The sequence below is a fragment of the Pongo abelii genome, chromosome 11 (genome assembly GCF_028885655.2).
Source record: "Pongo abelii isolate AG06213 chromosome 11, NHGRI_mPonAbe1-v2.0_pri, whole genome shotgun sequence".
In the NCBI taxonomy this organism is placed as follows: domain Eukaryota; kingdom Metazoa; phylum Chordata; class Mammalia; order Primates; family Hominidae; genus Pongo; species Pongo abelii.
In genome coordinates this window covers 52297652-52316734 of record NC_071996.2, presented here as the reverse complement: position 1 = coordinate 52316734, position 19083 = coordinate 52297652, and the positions used below count along the sequence as shown (strand labels likewise).

The 19083-nt window shown below is 35.8% G+C and overlaps 1 protein-coding gene across 2 annotated transcripts in view; it reads right to left on the bottom strand.

Annotated features, from left to right (window-relative positions):
- Positions 1-19083, bottom strand: part of LOC103889957 (putative uncharacterized protein encoded by LINC00269) — a 377157-nt gene that overhangs the window by 30561 nt on the left and 327513 nt on the right. The window contains exon 8 of one of the 2 annotated variants that reach the window (XR_010135999.1): positions 7046-7457. The exons of the other annotated variant lie outside the window; for it this stretch is intronic. The gene's annotated coding sequence lies outside the window, so the exon portion shown is untranslated. Of the gene's footprint in view, positions 1-7045; positions 7458-19083 lie in introns of those variants that run through there. 2 annotated transcript variants of the gene reach the window in all.

Sequence of the window (19083 nt, the reverse complement as noted above, 5' to 3'; positions counted from 1 at the left end):
GTAGCACTATTCACAATAGCCAAGATGTGGAAGAAAGCAAAATGTCCAACAACAAATAAATCGATAGAGAAAATGTGATATATATATATATATCACATATATATGCATATATATATATATGCACAGTGGAATACTATTCAGCCATAAAGAAGAATGATATCCTGTCATTCCTGTTATTCATGGCAACATGATGGAACTGAAGGAAATTAAGACTTTAAAACAAATTTTATTCTGTTTATAAGACTCATAGATTTTAAAATTTTAAAAACATGTAAATAATATAGTTCAACTCTACTTGTAAACAAAGGAATATAATTCTTAAAATAGAACAAAGAGATGGTCAGTCTTCATGCCATAGTGTACTTTTACTTATAACAGCTAGATACTATGGATGTGGGAAATATTACAATATGTTGTGATTGAATATATCTGCTCAGCTGTCCATATTTGATTAGATGATGCCTTTGCTTTGGTATATTCTCAATCACTGAATCGTATACTATTAGGGAGCATTTTCTCCCAGTCTTAGTCATAATTCCTGATTAAATTGGGAGAGATCTAACAGTCACATATTGGTGGAGTAGCTTGGTTTTCTTTAATACACGTTTCATGTTGTATCCTTTGTATATGTTTTAGCAATTTTTAAAATATATATAAAAAAGCTCATTTAAAAATAAAATGTCCTGGCAGATGTAAAATAAGCAAACAGAATCAATGGAAGTAAATCTTCCTCTTTTCTATCTACATTAAGGAGACATTGACCTACCCAAAAGGCCCAATAGACACAAGGGCCAATCTGAAAGAGCCTTCAAAGGCCAAAACTGGAACAATTTTTGTAAAAAAATTAAAAATAATATTATAAACCAAAGAATAAAATAAATATCTATAAATCTACACTGATTTAAATTATTAAATACATTGACAAATAAATAATTGAGGGATAAGAGATAGCCCTTCCTTACCAAACATTTCTAATTAATATATAAAAAGGAACAAGTGACATAGAAAAGCATCCTTAGCAAGCCATAGTAATAATTTCTGAAAAAAAAAAAAATCCACCAATAAATGGTAAAATTGGTGGGTAAATGTTTCGGAAGAGCAAGACATTTGCATAGTCTCAAAACATTCTTTCCAAAATACTTACTAATTTCAAAGGGAAATACAGTCACTTTGCAATGGAAAAAATTGTCAGACAAGCCCTTATTCAAGTAATCAAGGTTAACATCACCAATAAGAAGATATACTGGCAACATGCACCCCTCTAATAAGATGAAGTGGGAAGGCCACGTGACCTTTGAGTGTTTTTCTTTAAAGTGCATAACTCAGACTAATCTTGAGAAAATATCATGAAAACAACATTAAGAGGCAGTCTACTAAAATATGTGGCCAGTACTCTTCGAAAGGTCAAGGTCATGAAAGACAAAGAAAGATTAGAATCGTCATAGATTGGAGGAGGCCAAGGAGACATGACAAAGGAATGCTATGTGGGATCCCGGAACAGAAATAAAACAGCCATTAGTGGAAAAGCTTGTAAAATACAAATAAAGTCTATAGTTTATTTCATAGTATTGTGCTAGAGTTAATTTCTTAGCTTTGATAATTCTACTACGGTTATGCAAGATGTTAACATTCAAGGAAACTGGATAAAAGGTATACAGGACGTCTCCATAATCTTTGCAGCTCTCTTATAGATCTAATACTATTACAAAATTAAAAGCTAGCAAAGTATTCCCAAACTTTATAGCAAAAGGTTTTTGTATAGTCTGTAAGGGATCTTGCTATTAGTATCTTTTAAAAGTTCTCATTCAAATGTGATCCAATACATGCCCTGATTATCAAGAGAAACTACTGGAACGTCAATTCACTAGAATATAAGCTCTGTGAAAGCAGTACCTTTTTTCTTCTATTTTATTGATTGTTAATGCCCCAAATGCCTAGAAGAGTACTTTGGACTTAATGAATACACATCTAATAGATGAATTTAAAAAATGAGTGAAATCCAAGACACTGGCATGGAATGGAAGGTTCTGGGTCCACTCAGCCTTTCAGTGCCTAAGCAGCTGAGCCAGGTTGATTGATGGGCAAGCCTCCAAATCACCATAGGAATGACCAAAGGAGTGAGGAGCTGAGAGGGCAGAGTTACATGATACCAGCACCAAGCAAAGGATCTCCAGCTGCTGTGACACTCCTCTCACTCTGAAAAGAGTGATGTGACACACCCTAATCTGGCAGCTGGCAGTAATGATGGCTACACACAGCTTGTTGGCTGGGTAGCAGACGGGGAATTTGCTTGGCAAAGTACTTTTTAGATGAGTTATTCTGTAATTGATGCATTTTGCTGGGCTTTTACAGTGTAGCAGAAGTGATCTCAGGTTCTGTAAATGTAAATTTTAAAGTCTACCAGGGTTTAGGAATTTATTCCAGTGAGTTTACCAAAATTTCCAACTATAGCACCTGCCATCAATGTCAACTGCCAATAATGAGAAATGGTCACTCTATATTTTTTAATAACACATCTCAACTGAAGAATTGTGCCAGTCATGGCAAATCATATCACACTCAGACACATACATGCATATTACATAGGAAATATTGTGCTCAATAACTCAAAGTCTAGGTTATCTAATAAATAAGAGTAACAATAATATTTTCTTTTGTGGGCAAAAATGTAGGATCCTCCCCCAAAGAGAAAGGACTTAGAGGGGAGCAACCCTTATGCCTTGACATTCCCTACATCTTGACTTTTGCAACATTACTATTTCTCTCCTTATCAAAAAGTATACTGAGATCAAGTTAATTAGTTATATCACAAATAGTGATATAATCCCCTTTCTTTGAAGCAAAAACAACTATTTTTTAAACCTGAATAGCTTTCTGCCTGTATCAGACAAGAGTAATGTAAACAAGCCATTTTCAAAACGACTGAAAAGCTGCTGATGCCATGACTTGCTTTTGTACATTATAAAGGAAACAGATTTTTCTTTTCTGTGCTGGAGTTGTCAAACAAAATGATACAATGACTATGAAATAAATATTCCAATAAATTAAACAAAACTGGTGTCTCACATGCAGGCTTTGAAGGTGAATGTTATGCTGAATGGGAAAAAAAATCCAAACTACACTGAGGACATAAAATCTAAAGTATATTTCGAAAGTAAACATTCATGAATAAAAACTACGTAATCTTTTCTTACACTTAGATCAAAAACCTGCATTAAACAAAATAGTATTAAAAAAACATATGCTATTTATTGGCTCTTATTCCTCCTGAAAAAGATTGGTGCATCCTCAAACCTGATTTCAAGTTTAGGTGTGTGTGTGTGTTTGTTTGTTTGTTTGTTTGTTTGTTGCCCAAAAGCTACTGGATGGAGGAAATAGTGACAATAATTTTTAAAAATAGTGTGTGTGTGTTTTTTTTTTTTTTAAGATGGAGTTTCGCTCTTGTTGTCCAGGCTGGAGTGCAATGGTGCAATCTCGGCTCACTGCAACCTCTGCCTCCCAAGTTCAAGCAATTCTCCTGCCTCAGCCTCCTAAGTAGCTAGAATTACAGGCGTGTGCCACCATGCCCAGCTAATTTTTGTATTTTTAGTAGAGACGGGATTTCACCATGTTGGCCAGGCTTGTCTCAAACTCCTGACCTCAGGTGATCCACCTGTCTTGGCCTCCCAAAGTGCTGGGATTACAGGCATGAGCCGCCGCACCTGGCCTGCAGATGTTTTATTATTGGAATTTTCAAATCAATGTTAAAAACTGAGTATAAAAATAAAAAACCCACTGCCAAGTTGAAAATAATTATAGCAATTAACATATTGAGTTTCTCATATGTGCCCAGTACTGTACTAAACATCTTATATAGACGATTTTATTTAATCTTCATATGAATGCTAAGAGGCAGACACTAAGAGTATCTACATTTTAGAGGTAAGGAAATTGAGGTTAAGTAAATGTTCCAGGTCAAACAACTAGGATGTAGTAGGGCTTGGATTTGAACCGTCAGTCTAATTTCAGAATGCTCTCTTAAACCACTGCAGTTTGTTTCCTCCCATAGGATTACAAAGTTCCTAGTGAAACCTAAGACTTAAAACTCCCTTAACAGAAAAACTCATCTGAGGAGCAGAGCTGAGCAAAGCAAAACCGAGCAGAGCTCAGTACTTGCCTGCTTCCTCACACCACAGGACTGTGGGCTTTTCTTCTTTTCTGGGGATGGTGTCTAATATAATGAACTCTTTTTTATGTAAATAGAGACTGGAATTATTATTCTCATTTTTAGAAATCCATGAAGTAGGTGAAATTGAACCACCTGTTTTCCACTGAGGACAGTAATTTGGAGACACTGTGACATTCAGGCAATGTGGGCTAGGGGTAGAGAAAGCTAGGGTCTTTCTAAGACTGCATTCATTGATCATAAGCATGAGACCAGAGAAAAGATTAAGCTTCTCATAGAAGTGCAAGTTCTATTTTCCACTCATTCTCGTAAGTGAAGAATAAAACTTGCACTTCTATTTTTCCTGGTCTTGATTCCTTGGAGCATTTCTGTGTTTACCTGGTTACATTTCAGCCAAGATTTACTTCAGCCCTTCTCCTCTTTTGGAGCTTCTGAGGCAGTTTCATATATATGCCTAGCAGAAACTTCCTAGCTATCTGAAGAGGAAGTTCATAGAGATGGCCATATTCTGGTCATTTGGGAAGCCTGGCATGCAGAGGGCAGAAACCCTGTCAAAGTGGGGTGCTAAGCCCACCTAGAGTGAGTGAGTTTCCCACTGGTTACATAAAAAAGGATGGCCTGTGAAGATTACAGTAACTTGAAATACACTATCATGTTAAGCACAATATAATTATTGTGTTATTTTTAATTATTTAGGGCATTGTTCTGTAACATGTAATCCTGTATGCAAGCTCATGTTCTTTTACAATGTATAGTGCTACACATGTACACACATACACATACAGGCTCATAGCAATATGTTTACTAAAGCCTTTGTAGAAACAAATAATTTATTGCTGACATCTTTTATCAACTAGATAATGGAAACAGGTTGTATAGATTGGCCATCAGATATACTAGATATTTCCCTCCTCTAGATAAGAGATTATCAAAATATTTATCCTTTTTAAAAGAACATGATTAATAGAATCAGTGCTGGTATGTTTAGTGTTATGAAACGCAAATGGAAGCTATAACTTACCCAGAAGGAAACAGTCTGTAAGTAGTGTTTTTTACCTGAGTTGACTTTTTTGGGGTACTAGAATCCTGACTCTGCTAATCAGGGAGACTTCACCCTGATCACACTGGAAGGGATCTAAGCAAGAACTCTAAGAAATTTTTAACATAAACATCTTCATGATGATGATCAAGTGTTTTTTGAGAGTGACTCATCCAAGTTTTGCATTGAGAGCAGTTTGTATTTTCCAGGCACTACACAGAGACACATATGTACCTCAGACAAATACCCTGGTACAACTTCCAGTAGATATTTTAAAAATATTTGTTCAATATTTTATTTAGTATGAAGGAAGATTAGAGAAAGAAAACCACTGGTGATACCTTCTCTGTGATCCCTGCAATTTGTCTCTAGCCCTAAATACACATGCCTCATTTGCAAAACTAGAAAAGAGCATTTTTATAACATTTATTGTTACTCAGGTATGCTCATGGGGTGACTCATCTATAGACAAAAACTCCATTGGGCTTATTTAAGAATTTCTGCCATTAGGTGGAACACGATGGCTCACATCTGTAATCCCAGCACTTTGGGAGACCCAGGAGGGTGGATCGCTTGAGTCCAGGGGTTCGAGACCAGCCTGGGGAACATGGCTAGACCTCATCTCTACAAAAAAATTTTAAAAATTAGCCAGGAGTGGTGGCATGTAGTTGTAGTCCCAGCTACTTGGGAAGCTGAAGTAGGAGGATTGCCTGAGCCTGAAAGTTCTAGGTTGCAGTGAGCCACGGCTGTATCACTGCACTCCAGTCTGGGGGACAGAACAAGACTCTGTCTCAGAAAAAAAAAAAAAAACAAAACCAAAACCAAAAAAATAAAAAATAAAAACCCACAAAAAACAAACAACAACAAAAAAAAACCTGCGACTAGATAATCTTTCTGGATTTGCATTACAGTTTCAGAAATCTCCCTCATATACAAATGCCTGATCTCCTTCCCCAGTGAGACCCAACTAGCTCTTTATTATTCATTAACTTAGTCACAATCACCATGACTAAAAATCTTATTCAATACATTGGAATGAATCTTTGCTTGCTCCTCGGTGGGTGAGGGATGGACTTTGTATGAAAACCTCCATACCCCATGTTACCTTGTTTTCCTTGCTGCTGATCCTCTCCTGTGAGTCCTGTACTGTCTGTAGTTTTTCATTTTGTGATAGATCTTTGTTTTCACGTTTTAGGTCCCTGGTGATAATATTTATACAATCCTTAATCTTTGCCCCTGCCTGTGCTCAAAACTCACTGTGAGTGCTCTCTTTTTGAAGGCTTCATTTCTTTCCATCATTCTTATATAAAATTTGGACTTCCTGATTTTTTCCTGTTGATTTTTGAGAAAGTTTTTGTTATTTTATTTGACCCTGCAGATCTACCAGCTTTTAAACAGGTTATTTGTTTTCTTGCTATTCAGTTGTATAAATTCCTTGTATATTTTGGATATTAACCCCATCAAATATGTAAATTTTGGTTCTTCCTACAAATGACATTCTCTCTTTCCTCTGTGTAGTTGATGAAATAGGTATTTTGAATCCCTTTCTTTTCTTTCTTGAGGTCAAACTGAAAAAGATTTCTCCCATTGTTCTGTGCCACGATGTTTCCTATGTGTCATTAATAAGCATCATTATGCCCTGCTAGCTAGTTAAGAGCACCATGATGTTACCATGTAATTACATTATACCCAGTATTGTTTTTGCTATACATAACCACATACCTCTAAGAGACTTTCCTCAGCTAAATTTCTATGAACACAGTGACAAAAGCCTTCAACTGAGAAGGAGATCCAGATTTTTTACCTTATTTTGAATCTGTAATAACAACAGATATTCCTGAAACAGAGAAATCATGATTTTTTTAATTTACTAGTATCAGATTTTCTTTGCTATATTCGATGCTCTTGTAAATTTTCTTGGCTATCAGAGAAGTACATTGGTAACTAATCTTTATGCAAAGCATTTAAAGACAAGTGATTGATTCCCTAAGCAGTAAAAGTATAACTCTGAGTTAGAGTTCTGCAGACCATCTCTTCGAAAGTTTAGGAAAGTTGGATTTGACCAAGCTTTAGCTCACAGCCCCTACTGGAGAGTTCTGATGGTTTGCAGATCCCAGCTGAATCCTGGGAAGGGGCTTTTGGTCACTTAAGCTCATTCCCGAAACTTATCTTCCTTTTGCAGAAGAGCTCAGCAAAGCAGTAGGTCATGTAAACTAACATGTTCTGAAGACTTCAATGCTACTAGGCCGGGAACTGTTACAGAATGAGAAGGAAAAGAAGAAAGCAAAAGGACTCATTTACTGAATTCTGTGTGTTAGATCCGAATAAAGTCTTTAATAAATACAAAAAAATTCTCCTCAATTAGTTCTATTTTCATTAAAATAAATTGGTTTAAGCCAAACTGATATAATCTTTCCTCCCCCTACTTTATTAAGGTAAAACTGACAAAGGTTGAACATACCTATGGCATACAACATGATGTTTTGATATACATATACATTGTGAAATGATTCCCACAATCAAGTTAATTAACATATCCATCACTTCACAGTTACCTTTTGTGTGTGTGGTGAAAATGCTTAAAATATGTGCTCTTATGAAAGTTCAAGTATACAATATATTATCAGCTATAGTCACTATGCCATATGATAGGTCTCCAGATTCTATTCCTATTATAACTCAAAGTTTGTAGCATTCAACCAGCAACTATTTCCCCTAGTCTGTTTACCTTAGCAACCACTATTCTACTGTCTGTTTCCCTAAGTTTGACTGTTTTCGATTCTACGTAAGTGAGATAAAGCAGTGTTTATCTTTCTGTGCCTGGCTTATTTCATTTAACATAATATCCTCCAGGTTCATGCATGTGACACATGAGTGTGCAGATCTCTGAGACAGTAATTTTATATCCTTTGGATATTCACCCAGAAGTGAGATTTCTGGGTCATATGGTATCTCTTTTTAAATTTTTTTGAGGGAATTCCAAACCATTTTTCATTATGGCTGTACCAATTTAAGTTCCCACCAACAATGTATAAGAGTTCCCTTTTCTCCACATCCTTGCAATAATTGTTTATATTTTGATTTTTTGATAACAGTCATCCTAACAGGTGTGAGATGATACCTCATTGAGGTTTTGAGTTACATTTCCCTGATGACTAGTGATGTCAGCCACCTTTTCATATATGAGGCCATGTGTATGACTTCTTTGGAAAAATGTTCATACAGGTCCTTTGAACATTTTAAGATCAGGTTATTTGTTGTTCTTGTTGTTGTTTATTGCTATTGAATTATATACAGTCTTTATATATTTTGGATATTAACCTCTCAGCCAATGTATAATTTGCAAATATTTTCTCCTTCTGTAGGTTCGTTTTTTACTTTGTTGATTGTTTCCTTTGCTACACAGAAACATTTTAGTTTGATGCAGTTCTACTCGCTTATTTTTGTTTTTGTTGCCTACGCTTTTAATGTCATATCCCCCAAAATCTTTGCCAAACCAATCTGTTATGATTCTCTGTTTTTTTCATAATTTAGTCTCGCTAGGTTATATGTTTCTTGGAATTATCCATTTATTTCAGTGTATCCTATTTGTTGGCATAAAATGTTCATAGTAGTCTCTCATCCTTTGTATTTCTGTGGTGGCAGTTGTAATGTCTCCTGTTTCATTCCTAGTTTTATTTATGTGAGTCTTCCCTTTTTTTTCAGTCTAGCTGAAGATTTGTTGATTTTGTTTACCTTTTCAAAAAACCTGGTCTTGGTTTTTAAAATTTTTCTGTTTTTCTACTAGTCTCTATTTCATTTATTTCTGCTCTGATTTTTGTTATTATCTTTTCCCTACTAACGCGGGGCTTAGTTTGTTCTTTTTCAACTTTCTTGAGGTATAAAATTAGGATGAATGTTTATTTGAGATTGTTTTTTTTTCTTCATGTAAGCACTAATTACTATAAACTTCCCATTTAGAACTGCTTTTCCTGCATCTCATCAGTTTAAATATGTTATATTTCCACCCTAGTTTTTCTCAACATTTTTAAGAATTTCCCATTTGATTTGTTCTTAGGCCCTTTGGTTGTTCAGAAGCGTATTATCTAATATCCACATATTTGTGAATTTTCCAGTTTTCCTTAAGCTATTGATTTCTAGTTTTATATAATTGTGGTCAAAAACAATATTTCATATGATTTCAATATTCTTAAATTTAATACTTGTGTGATGGCTTAACATGTGATCTATTCTGAAAAAAATGTTTCATGTGCTCTTGAGAATAATGTGTATTCTGTTGCTGTTGGATGGAATCTTCTAAATAAGTTTATTAGATCTATTTCATCTAAAGTGTAGTTCCAGTCCAATATTTCCTTATTAGTTTTCTGTCTGGATAGTCTATCTATCGCTGAAAGTGGAGAATTGAAGCCCCCTACTATTTTGTATTGCTGTTTATCCCTTCAGACCTTTTAATATTTGTCTTATATATTTAGTTACTCCAATGTTAGATACATATATACTTATAATTGTTCTATCCTCATGATAAATTTACCTCTTTATAATTATATGATAGCCTTATTTGTCTTTTGTGACAGTTTTGGACTTAAAATATTTTTGTCTGATACTTATATTCCTACCCCGATTTCTTTTGGTTTTCCATTTTAATAGAATATTTTTTCTATCCTTTCACTGTCGTTTTATATGTGGTCTTAAAGCTCAAGTGAGCTTCTTATTGGCAACGTATAGTTGAGTGTTGTCTTATTTTTTTCCATACAGCCACTCCATGTCTTTAGATGAGAGAAGTTAATCAATATACATGTAATGTAATGATTGAAAGATAAGGACTTAGTATTGTCATTTTGTTTAGTGTTTTCTGGCTGTATTGTAAATCCTCTGTTCTTTTTTTCTTCTTTTGCTGTCTTACTTTGTATTTTGATAATTTTCTGTAGTGGTATGCATTGATTCCTTTCTCTTTATCTTTTGTGCCTCTATATGTTTTTGCTTTGTGGTTACAGTGAGGCTTACAGAAGCTATCATATAGTTACAGAAGCTATCATATAATCTAATAACTTTTTTATCTCATCCCAAAACTACACTTTTAATCCTCCTCTTCCCCATATTTTATGTTTTTGATGTCACAATTTACATCTTTTTATATTGTGTATTCAACAAATTATTGCAGCTAATGGTTATTTTGGATACTTTTTGCTCTTAATCTTTATACTAGAGTTACAAGTTTTTTTTTAGTTTTTTATTGTGGTATAATATACATAAAATTCTAATTTTAATAAGTATTGACTATTCAATTCAGTGGCATCAAATGCATTAACAAGGTTGCAAAACCATCACCACTATTCATTTTCAAAACATTTTCATCATCCAGACAAAATTTACATACCACCATTACAGTATTAGAGTGTTCTGAATTTGACTATATACTTATCTTTACTAGTGAGTTTTAAACTTTCATATATTTTCATGGTACTAATTAACATTCTTTTATTTCAGCCTGAACAATACCCTGTAATATTTCTTATAAGGCAGGTCCAGTAGTGATGAACCCCTTGGCATTTATTATTTGTCTGGGAATGTCTTTATCTCTCCTTTATTTCTGAAGGACAGCTTTGTCAGATAAAATATTTTTGATTGACAATTTGTTAACTTGTAGCACTTTGAATATATTGTCTCATTCTCCTATACTGCAAAATTTCTGCATAAAAAAAAGTATGTTGCTAGCCTAGTGAAGCTTTCATTTTATGTTATAAGCCACCTTCCTTTGCTGTTTTCAAAATTCTCTTTGCCTTTGATTTTGGACATTTTGATTATAATATATCCCATCAAGTCTTCTTAAAAGTTGAATCTATTTAGAGACTTTTAAGCTTCATATACCTGGATGTCAATATCTTTCCCCAGATTTGGGAAGTTTTAATCCATTATTTCTTTAAATAAGTTTTCTGCCCCTTTATCTATTCCTTATCTTTCTGGAATACTCATAATGCAAAAGTTAGCTTTGTTGATGGTGTATCATAAGTCTAATAATCTTTCTTCATTCTTTTTCATTCTCTTTTCTATTTTCTCCTCTGATAGAATACAAGTGACCTATCTCCAAGTTCACAGATTCTTTCTTCTATTTGATCATGTCAGCTGTTGATGTTCTATGGCATTTTTCATATTAATCCATTGTATTCTTCAGCTCAAAAATTTCTGATCTTTTTTATATCTTTTTATTAAACCTTTTACTTTTGATGTGTGTTTTTTTTTAATTTTGTTGAGATGTCTATTGGTGTTCTCATCTAGCTCACTGAGTTTCCCTAAAACAATTATATTTAACTTTTGGTCAGGCAGTTTCTTGATCTCCACCTCTGTGGGATTAATTACTTAAGTATTATTTTGCCTCTTAGATGGTATCATGTTCCATTGATTTTTCTTGTTCCTTAAAGTCTTACATTGCTATCTTCATGTTTGAAGAAGCAGTCATCTCCTTCCATTTTTACTGACTGGATTCAGGAGAGAAACATCTTCACCAATTAGCCCAGCTAGGGATTCTGAGACTAGCTCACATATTTTCTATGAGTGTACCTGCTCCATACCACTTGTTCCCTCTTGGGGATTAATTCTTTAGATTCTCTGTCTTCTTTAGGTCACACAAAGCCAAGCCAGGTGTTGACAGCCTCCTGTTTGCTTTCCCCGGTGGCGTCTTGAAATCCTTAAGTTTGTGTGGCTTTTTCCAATCCCACAGAGCTGAGTTGGGTGTCTATATAAGATACTTGCACTCGCCATTCATGAGAACACACTCAGGGAACAATTGTTCCTTGCTCATTGTTCTAGCTTTACAAGATATAAATGTAATTTCAGGGAAGTTACACTTGAGGAACCAGGCTGGGGGCAGGGCAAGTGAGACATATAAAATATTTGGAGTGCCTATGGGCCAGTTGGAGGGTCCACAGGTGAGGTGCCCCAAGTGGCTTGTGAGTGAGCTTCCTGATGGAGTTGGTGGAGAAGTTAGGGTTTGTGTCCTGTCTGTCCTGTTCCCAGCATCTCCTTATTCATGCTCAGTTTCCTGGATAAGATGAGAAAAAAAATTGGGCCTTTTGGGCACTGTTCCACACATCTGGGGAAGTTGAGTACTCACTCACTATGCTCTCACTTTCCCCTGTCAGAGAAATTGTAGGTCAAAGAGTTCTCTCTTGGCACTCAACAGAGCCACCTTGGGGGACATGTAATGCAGGTAAAGTGAAAATGTTCTTTTTACCCTCTTCAGTGTATCTATTCTTCGATGTTTTGCTCCAACAGTGTTCTGGAATTTCTCTACTAGACTCCTGGACTCCCACAATGGCATTCTATGTGTGAGTAGTTGTCAAGATTGATACTTCTGCAGAGGGATGACAGTAATAAGTTCTCATCTCATCATCCTGTTGAAGTCATTTCCTAGACATCCTCCTTACTGAAAATACCCTCTTTAGAAGTGATTCAGTGTGCTTTTAACCACTGCATAAATATTCTCCAGCAAAACTATTATCCCAAACTTTGTTATACCAAATTAATACATTTCTATATAATTTATGTGCTAATTTCAATTTCAATTTCACTGTCAATCTTATGTTATTGCTTCAATCCTAAATTAATGAAGCAAGTTAGAACTGGAAAATGTCAGATCATCTGAGGGCATCATTCTTTGCTAAGGTCATATAAAATGAAAGAGTACTCTTGTCATAATTCAACAATCCATCTCTTTTTATAGAGTCATAACATATTAGAGCTGGAAGGTTTGTAAAATATCATCAAATCCAGATTTATAGGTAAAAAACTAAACAAACAAGAAACTGAGGTCCAGAGAGGTAAAGTGATTCATCCAAGCTTTTGTAGCCCATTGTTTCTTGTTCATTGTTTCTAGTTTTACATGATCTAAACATGACTTTAATTCATTTGACTGCTACATTATCCCATTATCCACAGGTGAGTTTAGGAACTTCCCACCTTTCAAATGACCTTTCTAGAGTAAAGACGTACTCAAGTTGCTTCAGTTACTCTTCTTAACACTTGTGGACATCATTTACTCAGAACTTGCCATTTGCCAACCATTGTGTTAATAGTTTCATATGTATTATTGCATTTAATCACTACACAGATTAAAAATTGAGGCTTTGAAAGGTTAATTACTTGCCCAACATAGCATAGTCATTAGAGTGGAAAGGTAGAGTTCAGAGTCTTGGAAATTGTGCTCTTAGTCACTGGGCTACACTGCCTCACTCTCTGGGTTTGAATGGCTTTGCTGTGCTGACCTGGAATAGGAGCTTTTGAATTGACCTTTTGGCTCATAGCTCCACCCTCCTCCAGTACGCTTGTTTTATTAATGAGGTTCCTGCTAAAAGCCTCTGAGCCAGAATTCTCTCTAGAGGCCCATACTGTGGGACTCATTGTCTCTTTTGATGCCATTCTGAATTCCTTGCTAGATAATCTGTCTCACTTCCTACCAAGAATTCTGACTTGGCAGCTTTGTTTTTTCTGCCTTCCCAGGCTCCATAGCCTGAAGGCTGGCACACTGATACTCTGAGCAGGGCCCAGGCAGGGCTGCTGACTGGGCAGGTTGACATCGATAATTCAGGAAGTGAAGGTAGTGCTGTTGGAAATGGACCTCAAGATGGACAGGAGCCAGGTCATCAGTACAGTGCATGCCATGCTGAGGAGTTTGGATGGGATCCTCAAGCTGATGAAGAACTGTGGATTTGTAGCAGGAGAGTGACATGCCTGAGTTTGTGGAATTATCAAAAGAGATCTCTTTAGAAGTGTGGAAAATATTTGGAGGAAGATGAGGCAGAATGATCTCTCTCTTCCACTTTGCCTCTCTGAGTCTTTCACATTCCTTAGAATACAACTCAGGTTCATTTTCTGGACTGAAATCCTCTCTAGTACAGGGGATGTGGTGATCTCCTTGCTCTGAAGCATTAAGGGCGCATGTAACTAATTTCTGAATTAACAATATGCTGCAATGTGACAACCCTTGCATTTTTTTTTTTACAATCTGGCACATAAGGTGATATTTATATGTAATAGATGTTTGTATAACATAAATGCGTGTAGTACAAGGCATATTTTTGACAATGTTTGTGTAATATAAAGCATTTTTGACAAATACTTGTAAAATTCAACACTTTTATAAATACATAATTTTATATTTATATTTGTGTAACCATAATAAAGATAGAGAATATTTCCAACATCTCAAAAAGTTCTCTCATGCTTCCTTGCAACAATTCTCTCCCCACCTCTGACTCCAGGCAACAATTTTACTCTAAAATGTTGTCTTTCCCACAATTTCATATAAATGGAATTATATATCATGAAGCCTTTTGGGTCTGGCATCTTTTATTCATCTTAATGCTTGTGAGATTCATTTGTGTTATTTTGTCAAGTAAAATTTCTTTGCATTACTGAGTAATATTTTATTGTATAAATAAACCATACTTTTTATGCATTTAACAAGTGAACATTTGGGTTCCTTCTGTTTGTTTGTTTGTTTTTTTTTTTCTGTTACAAATAGAGTAACTATGAACACTTGCATACAGGTCTTTGTGTGGATATATGTTTCCATTTCTGTTGGGTAAATACATAGAAGTGACATTTCTGGATTGGATGGTATAAATATTTTTAACTTTATTTGAAACTGCCAAGACTGTTTTCCATGTGGTTATACTATTTTACAACCTCACCAGCAAAGTATAAAAGTTCCAGTTTCTCTGGATCCTTGTCAGCACTTGGTAATATGAATCTTTAATTTTGGCCAATCTAGTGGATGTAAACTAGTAATTCAATTTAGCTTTAATTTGCATTTTATTCATGACTAATAACATTAACAACTTTTCAAGTGATTATTCACATTCTTATATCTTCTTCTGTGAAGCTAAATCTTTTGCATGTTTTTTGTTTTGTTGTTATTTTACTTTAAGTTTTGGGATACATGTGCAGAACATGCAGGTTTGTTACATAGGTATAAATGTGCCAGGGTGGTTTGCTGCATCTATCAATGCATCATCTAGGTTTTAAGCCCTGCATGGATTAGGTATTTGTCCTAATGCTCTCCCTCCCCTTGCCTCCCACCCGCCAACAGGGTCTGGTATGTGATTTTCCCCTCCCTGTGTCCATGTGTTCTCATTGTTCAACTCCCACTTATGAGTAAGAACATGCAGTGTTTGGTTTACTGTTCCTGTGTTAGTTGGCTGAGAATGATAGCTTCCAGCTTTATCCATGTCCCAGCAAGGACATGAACTCATTCTTTTTTATGGCTGCATAGTATTCCATGGTGTATATGTGCCACATTTTCTTTATCCAGTCTATCATTGGTGGGCATTTGGGTTGGTTCCACGTCTTTGCTATTGTAAATAGTGCTGCAATAAACACACGTGTGCGAGTGTCTTTATAGTAAAATAATTTATAATCCTTTGGGTATATGACCACTAATGAGATTGCTGGGTCAAATGGTATTTCTGCTTGTAGAACCTTGAGGAATTGCCACACTGTCTTCTTCAATGGTTGAACTAATTTATACTACCACCAACAGTATAAAAGCATTCCTATTTCTCCAATGCCTTGCCAGCATCTGTTGTTTCCTGACTTTTTAATAATCAGAATTCTCATGGGAATGAGATGGTATCTCATCATCAAAATCATTGGTTTTGATTTGTGTTTCTCTAATGACCAGTGATAATGAGCTTTTTTCATATATTTGTTGGCCACATAAATGTCTTCTTTTGAGAAGTATCTTTTCGTGTCCTTCACCCACTTTTTGATGGGATTGTTTTTTTTTCTTGTAAATTTGTTGAAGTTCCTTGTAGATTCTGGATAGATTGCAAAAATTTTCTCCCATTCTGTAGGTTACCTGTTCACTCTGATGATAGTTTCTTTTGCTATGCAGAAGATCTTTAGTTTGATTAGATCCCATTTGTCAATTTTGGCTTCTGTTGCCATTGATTTTGGTGTTTTAGTCATGAAGTCTTTGCCCATGCCTATGTCCTGAATGGTATTGCCTAGGTTTTCTTCTAGGGTTTTTATGGTTTTAGTTCTTACATTTAAGTCTTTGATCCATCCTGAGTAATTTTTGTATACAGTGTAAAGAAGGGGTCCAGTTTCAGTTTTCTGCATATGGCTAGCCAGTTTTCCCAACACCATTTATTAAACAGGGAATCCTTTCCCCATCACTTGTTTTTGTCAGGTTTGTCAAAGATCAGATGGTTGTAGATGTGTGGTGTTATTTCTGAGGAATCTGTTCTGTTACATTGCTCTGTATATCTGTTTTGGTACCAGTACCATGCTGTTTTGGTTACTATATTGTTGTAGTATAGTTTGAAGTCAGGTAATGGGATGCCTCCAGCTTTGTTCTTTTTGCTTAGGATTGTCTTGGCTATACAGGTTCTTTTTTGGTTCCATATGAAATTTAAAATAGTTTTTTCTAATTCTGTGAAGAACGTCACTGGTAGCTTGATTGGAATAGCATTGAATCTATAAATTACTTTGGGCAGTATGGCAATTTTTACAATATTGATTCTTCCTATCCATGAGCATGGAATGTTTTTCCATTTGTTGTGTCCTCTTTTTTTTTTATTGTACTTTAGGTTTTAGGATACATGTGCACAATGTGCAGTTTAGTTACATACGTATACATGTGCCATGCTGGTGTGCTGCACCCAGTAACTCATCATTTAGCATTAGGTATATCTCCTAATGCTATCCCTCCCACCTCCCCCCACCCCACAACAGTCCCCAGAGTGTGATGTTCCCCTTCCTGTGTCCATGTGTTCTCATTGCTCAATTCCCATCTATGAGTGAGAACATGCAGTGTTTGGTTTTTTGTCCTTGTGATAGTTTACTGAGAATGATGATTTCCAATTTCATCCATGTCCCTACAAAGGACATGAACTCATCATTTTTTATGGCTGCATAGTATTCCATGGTGTATATGCGCCACATTTTCTAAATCCAGTCTATCATTGTTGGACATTTGGGTTGGTTCCAAGTCTTTGCTATTGTGAATAGTGCCGCAATAAACATACATGTGCATGTGTCTTTATAGCAGCATGATTTATAGTCCTTTGGGTATATACCCAGTAATGGGATGGCTGGGTCAAATGGTATTTCTAGTTCTAGATCCCTGAGGAATGGCCACACTGACTTCCACAATGGTTGAACTAGTTTACAGTCCCACCAACAGTGTAAAAGTGTTCCTATTTCTCCACATCCTCTCCAGCACCTGTTGTTTCCTGACTTTTTAATGATTGCCATTCTAACTGGTGTGAGATGGTATCTCATTGTGGTTTTGATTTGCATTTCTCTGATGGCCAGTGATAGTGAGCATTTTTTCATGTGTCTTTTGGCAGCATAAATGTCTTCTTTTGAGAAGTGTCTGTTCATATCCTTTGCCCACTTTTTGATGGGGCTGTTTGTTTTTTTCTTGCAAATTTGTTTGAGTTCATTGTAGATTCTGGATATTAGCCCTTTGTCAGATGAGTAGGTTGCGAAAATTTTCTCCCATTCTGTAGGTTGACTGTTCACTCTGATGGTAGTTTCTTTTGCTGTGCAGAAGCCCTTTAGTTTAATTAGATCCCATTTGTCAATTTTGGCTTTTGTTGCCATTGCTTTTGGTGTTTTAGTCATGAAGTCCTTGCCCATGCCTATGTCCTGAATGGTATTGCCTAGGTTTTCTTCTAGGGTTTTTATGGTTTTAGGTCTAATGTTTAAGTCTTTAATCCATTTTGAATTAATTTTTGTATAAGGTGTAAGGAAGGGATCCAGTTTCAGCTTTCTGCATATGGCTAGCCAGTTTTCCCAGCACCGTTAATTAAATAGGGAATCCTTTCCCCATTGCTTGTTTTTTTCAGGTTTGTCAAAGATCAGATAGTTGTAGATATGCGGCGTTATTTCTGAGGGCTCTGTTCTGTTCCGTTGATCTATGTCTCTGTTTTGGTACCAGTACCATGCTGTTTTGGTTACTGTAGCCTTGTAGTATAGTTTGAAGTCAGGTAGTGTGATGCCTCCATCTTTGTTCTTTTGGTTTAGGATTGACTTGGCGATGCGGGCTCTTTTTTGGTTCCATATGAACTTTCAAGTAGTTTTTTCCAATTCTGTGAAGAAAGTCATTGGTAGCTTGATGGGGATGGCATTGAATATATAAATTACCGTGGGTAGTATGGCCATTTTCACAATATTGATTCTTCCTATCATGAGCATGGAATGTTCTTCCATTTGTTTGTATCCTCTTTTATTTCATTGAGCAGTGGTTTGTAGTTCTCCTTGAAGAGGTCCTTCACGTCCCTTGTAAGTTGGATTCCTAAGTATTCTATTCTCTTTGAAGTGATTGTGAATGGGAGTTCACTGATGATTTGGCTCTGTGTTTGTCTGTTATTGGTGTATAAGAATGCTTGTGATTTTTGCACATTGATTTTGTATCCTGAGACTTTGCTGAAGTTGCTTATCAGCTTAAGGAGATTTTGGGCTGAGACAATGGGGTTTTCTAGATATACAATCATGTCATATGCAAACAGGGACAATTCAACTTCCTCTTTTCCCAATTGAATATCCTTTATTTCCTTCTCCTGCCTGATTGCCCTGGCCAGAACTTCCAACACTATGTTGAATAGTAGTGGGGAAAGAGGGCATCCCTGTCTTGTGCCAGTTTTCAAGGGAATGCTTCCAGTTTTTGCCCATTCAGTATGATATTGGCTGTGGGTTTGTCATAGATAGCTCTTATTATTTTGAGATACAGCCCATCAATACCTAATTTATTGAGTTTTTAGCATGAAGGGTTGTTGAATTTTGTCAAAGGCCTTTTCTGCATCTATTGAGGTAATCATGTGGCTTTTGTCTGTGGTTCTGTTTATATGCTGGATTACATTTATTGATTTGCATA